The sequence below is a fragment of the Oratosquilla oratoria genome, chromosome 43, assembly GCF_046742065.1.
Source record: "Oratosquilla oratoria isolate Oo_2021 chromosome 43, ASM4674206v1, whole genome shotgun sequence".
NCBI classification, from domain to species: domain Eukaryota; kingdom Metazoa; phylum Arthropoda; class Malacostraca; order Stomatopoda; family Squillidae; genus Oratosquilla; species Oratosquilla oratoria.
In genome coordinates this window covers 31,215,317-31,220,316 of record NC_134819.1, presented here as the reverse complement: position 1 = coordinate 31,220,316, position 5,000 = coordinate 31,215,317, and positions in this window count along the sequence as shown.

Below are 5,000 nucleotides of genomic sequence, written 5' to 3'. Positions count from 1 at the left end.
GGACGTTTGGGCCTTGTTGCCACGCAGCCTCGCTGTGTAGTTGTAAGGTACTAACTGTGTCTGTCTGTATATTAATGATAGGAGTGTATTGTGTAATGTAGACTCTTTCTAAGATGTGTAGTTTCTTGGTGTTGTTACATTGTTTAAGTATTTTTGTGTTGTTGACTAAATCTTGTCTGTTTGGAGTTTTGTTGTGTGTTTGTGTCATGTGTTTGCGTATGCTTCCTTCACGGGCGTGCATTGTGAGTCTCCTGCTCACAGAGGTAGTGGTAACACCAATGTAAGAAGCATTGGGGAGAAGTTTGCAACCTTCTTCTGGGCAGGAGAATTTGATGATTACGGTATTACATTCATGAAACTTTTCTTTAGCTTTATGCTTTACCCATGTATGCCAAGTCATTTTATATACATTTTCATGATGTATTGTGTACAATTTTTTTCTTGGTACCTTGTATATCACCGTTCTCCTGGTACGTTAAATTTATGTATTTCCTTATGTACATGCAAGCAACACCATTGATATATGCAATGCGCGATCCTGTATTAAGTTTAGTAAATACTGTTCGCACTCAAATTCATATCTTATATATATTTTATACTTAGTCAACATTGTAAAAGAACCTTTATACTAAATATTCCTATGCACGGAAGAGCATTCAACAAACAGAACAGTCAGTTGTTGACTCTGAGTGGGTGGCATGCTCTTACGTTAGAGCCGGCTTCCTCGAACCACTCAGCCCTTCGTTTCTTTTGTCACGTTGACACTTCCGGCTTACGAGTATATAAGTGCATACAATCCTTGACCCGGCGTCATTTTAAGTGATATTCATCCTTGTGATAAGAACGCTGACATCAATCTGATGATTTTTATGACAGTCGCATGCGAATTTCTCTCATAGTTACAATGGCGAAAAGCGTGAAAGGGATTTGTTCCGATCCTTACCCCTTAACACTGGTGGGCTTGGGCCTTGTGTAAAAACAGGAATTGGGGTCGCAGATTACTGATCTAGCCTATGGGAATAAGGTTCGATTCCAGGTTTCAAGGTTTTTACAGTCTCTGTTAGTGTAGTGAAGGTGATCTTACGGGTGGTCGAAAGCAGTGGGTTCGAATTCTGCATGCGACTGTCATAGAAATTATCATATATATATATATATATATATATATATATATATATATACATATATATATATATATATATATATATATATATATATGTGTGTGTGTGTGCGTGTGTGTGTGTGTGTGTGTGTGTGTGTGTGCGTGTGTGTGTGTGTGTGTGTGTGTGTGTGTGTGTGTGTGTGTGTGTGTGTGTGTGTGTGTGTGTGTGTGTGTGTGTGTGTGTGTGTGTGTGTGTGTGTGTGTGTGTGTCTATAAACATATACACGAAGTTCCCTAAGGGCAATTGCCTTCAGTTGGCCTGTTCTATTTCCATGAACTTTTACTTTCGTTCCGCAACCCACCTCTTTCTCATTTCACGAGAAAAAAAAATCAAGTAAAACTATTTATATTCGGAGTGAAATGTTAACATCAGTATTAAAGCAGCTTCTCCCTTTCATTCCATCGACTTCGTCTTCTTCACTACAGATCATGCTTCTGTAAGGAGGAGTCTTGGAAGAGAATTGTAGGTTATCTTAAGGCTTGTAGACTAGCCTCTTAGTTGAATAAGTGCAAACTAGGGCTTATAGCCTATCTCTTCAGCTGAATAAGGACAAACTGAGGCTTGTAGTCTAGCCTCTCAGTTGAATTAGGACTAACTGGGGCTTGTAGACTGGTCTCTATTTTGAATAAGGACAAACTAGGGCTTGTAGCCTATCTCTTCAGCTGAATAAGGACAAACTGAGGCTTGTAGTCTAGCCTCTCAGTTGAATAAGAACTAACTGGGGCTTGTAGACTGGCCTCTATTTTGAATAAGGACAAACTAGGGCTTGTAGCCTATCTCTTCAGCTGAATAAGGACAAACTGAGGCTTGTAGTCTAGCCTCTCAGTTGAATAAGGACTAACTGTGGCTTGTAAACTGGTCTCTATTTTGAATAAGGACAAACTGGGGCTTGTAGCCTATCTCTTCAGCTGAATAAGGACAAACTGAGGCTTGTAGTCTAGCCTCTCAGTTGAATAAGGACAAACTGGGGCTTTTAGACTGGTCTCTATTTTGAATAAGGACAAAATGGTGTTTGTAGACTATTTCTTCAGCTAAATAAGGACAAACTAGGGCTTGTGGACTATCTCTTCAGCTGAATAAGGACAAACTGGGGCTTGTACACTGGTATCTATTTTGATTAAGGACAAACTGGGGCTTGTAGATTATCTCTTTGGCTGGATAAGGAAAAAATGGGGCTTGTGGACTATCTCTTCAGCTGAATAAGGACAAACCGGGGCTTGTAGACTGGTATCTACTTTGATTAAGGACGAACTGTGACTTGTAGACTATCTCTTTGGCTGAATAAGGAAAAACTGGGGCTTGTAGACTGGTCTCTATTTTCAAAAGGACAAACTGGGGCTTGTAGACTATCTATTTGGCTGGGTAAGGAACAACTAGGGCTTGTAGACTGTCACTTTGGCTGAATAAGCACAAACTAGGGATTGTAGACTAGCCTATCAGTTGAATAATGACAAATTGAGGCTTGTAGACTAGATTTACCATTGAATATGGAGAAATTGGGGCTTTTTATCTATAGCCCCTCAGCTTGCTAAGTACAAATTGGGCTTGTAGACTAGCCTTTAAGTTGAATAAGGACAAGTTGGAACATGTTGCCTAGCCCCGATTTTGATCAAGGACAAATTGGGGTTTGCAAACTATCCCAAGAGTTGATTAAGGAAAAACTGGGGCATCTAGTGTAGCCCATCTGTTAACTAAAGGCAAATTGGGGCTTGTAGACTCCAACCATTCCCAATGGAATCATGACGAATTGGGAATTTTAAAATAACACTCCCCCCCACACACACAGATACACACACACACAGATGCACACACACACACACATACACACACACACACACACACACACACACACACACACACACACACACACACACACACACACACACACACACACACACACACACACACACACACACACACACACACACACACACACACACACACACACACACACACACACACACACACACACACACACACACACACACACACACACACACACACACATACACACACACACACACACACCGTGAGTTAAATCCAATTGTTTGGCTTCCACAAAGAAATATGTTGAGGGTCTCTCCTGGTTAACGGAATTACTCTTCCGGTCTATACTGTCAATGTTACGTTAAGTTGCGTAACGTTTCGTTACCTTACGTTACGGTACGTCTAGGTTAGTATAAGTATTGCCAAGGATCAGCTGGGATGTACAAACTAATACAGACTGCAGTACTTCTTCTTTCAATGAGCGGGTGATCATGAGTTCGATCCCCGGGAACAGCTGTGTTCTTTTTGCGTGGGTACCTGATATCCCCGGCCAGTCGAGGAGGCGACCTAGTCACGGCAAAAAAAATAAAAAATAAAAAATAAATAAATAAATAAATAAATAAATAAAAATAAACGGATTGCCGCAAATGACAGGGTTTAACCCTACCGGGGGTTTCTCACTTTCCACTTCGTGGGAATTGGATGGCGAGTTCAAATATAGATTTAGTTTTTGTTCCATTAGTGCGAGCTTGTTTTGCAAAAAGGTCATTTCTATTGTGAAAAAAAAAATATTATCGGAAATGTATGAAATTTTTTCAACAGCGAAAGATACATTTATGTAGTTCTATGATAGGTCAGGTTATTTTATCCGCAGCATTGTAAAAAAAAAAAAAAAAAAATCGAGAGATTTACTATAAATACTCCTTGTACACTTGATTTCCTTCTAAAATAGCATAAGTTATACTTAATACTTCTAAATTAACAACAACTTCTTTTTCTTCATCTTTCTATAATTCTTCTTCTTTTATTTTTACTTCCTCTTCTGCCTCTTCCTCTGCTTCTTCTTCCTTTATTTCTTTTCATTATTTTCCTTCTTCCTCTCTCTCTTCTCCCTTTCCTTCTTCTTTTTCTTGTCTTCATCTTTCTACTTTATTTCCCTTTCCTTTTTCATATTCTACTTTACACCCTAACCCGCTGACCGAGCGGTTTAGGGCGTCGTTACTTGCGGCGAAGATCGAGGGGATGGCGGTTCGAATCCTGCCACAGGCGTAGCTGAACCAAGGGCATTGTTCATTAAATTCTACGCTACAAAGCCCTCTGTGAGGGGCACCATCTCTTTACCCTTCATATTATTATTCTTTTTCTTCTCTTTCATTTCGCCTTCTGTCTCTCTTGCTTTTCCTTCGTCTTTTTCTTCTTCTTGTCTTCCTTCTACTTCCTTTCTTCTAACTTTTTATCATATTTCTTTTCTCTTCTGTCTCGCTCCTCTCTTTTCCTTCTTCCTCTTGATTTTCTTCTTCTTCATCATCTTTTTTCTTCTTTTACTCCTGTTTCTTTTTATTTCTCTCTCTTTCTCGTCTTTGTTTTCTCTTTTTATTCCTCTTTTCTTCTTCTTCTTCTTCTTCTTCTTCTTCTTCTTCTTCTTCTTCTTCTTCTTCTTCTTCTTCTTCTTCTTCTTCTTCTTCTTCTTCTTCTTCTTCTTCTTCTTCTTCTTCTTCTTCTTCTTCTTCTTCTTCTTCTTCTTCTTCTTCTTCTTCTTCTTCTTCTTCTTCTTCTTCTTCTTCTTCTGCTTCTTTATTTTCACTTTCTCTCAATTTCTTACTTTTTCTTTTTTTCTTTAACTTTTTTTTCCTCTGGAAAGTAGGAACAATTTTATATCATATTTCCTTTGGTCATAATTTTCAGTCACCAATATAGGTATCATCACTGGTTTCATCATCATCGTATTCGTCATCATCATAATCGTCATCGTCATCATCATCATCATCATCATCATCATCATCATCATCATCATCATCATCATCATCATCATCATCATCATCATCATCATCATCATCATCATCATCATCATCA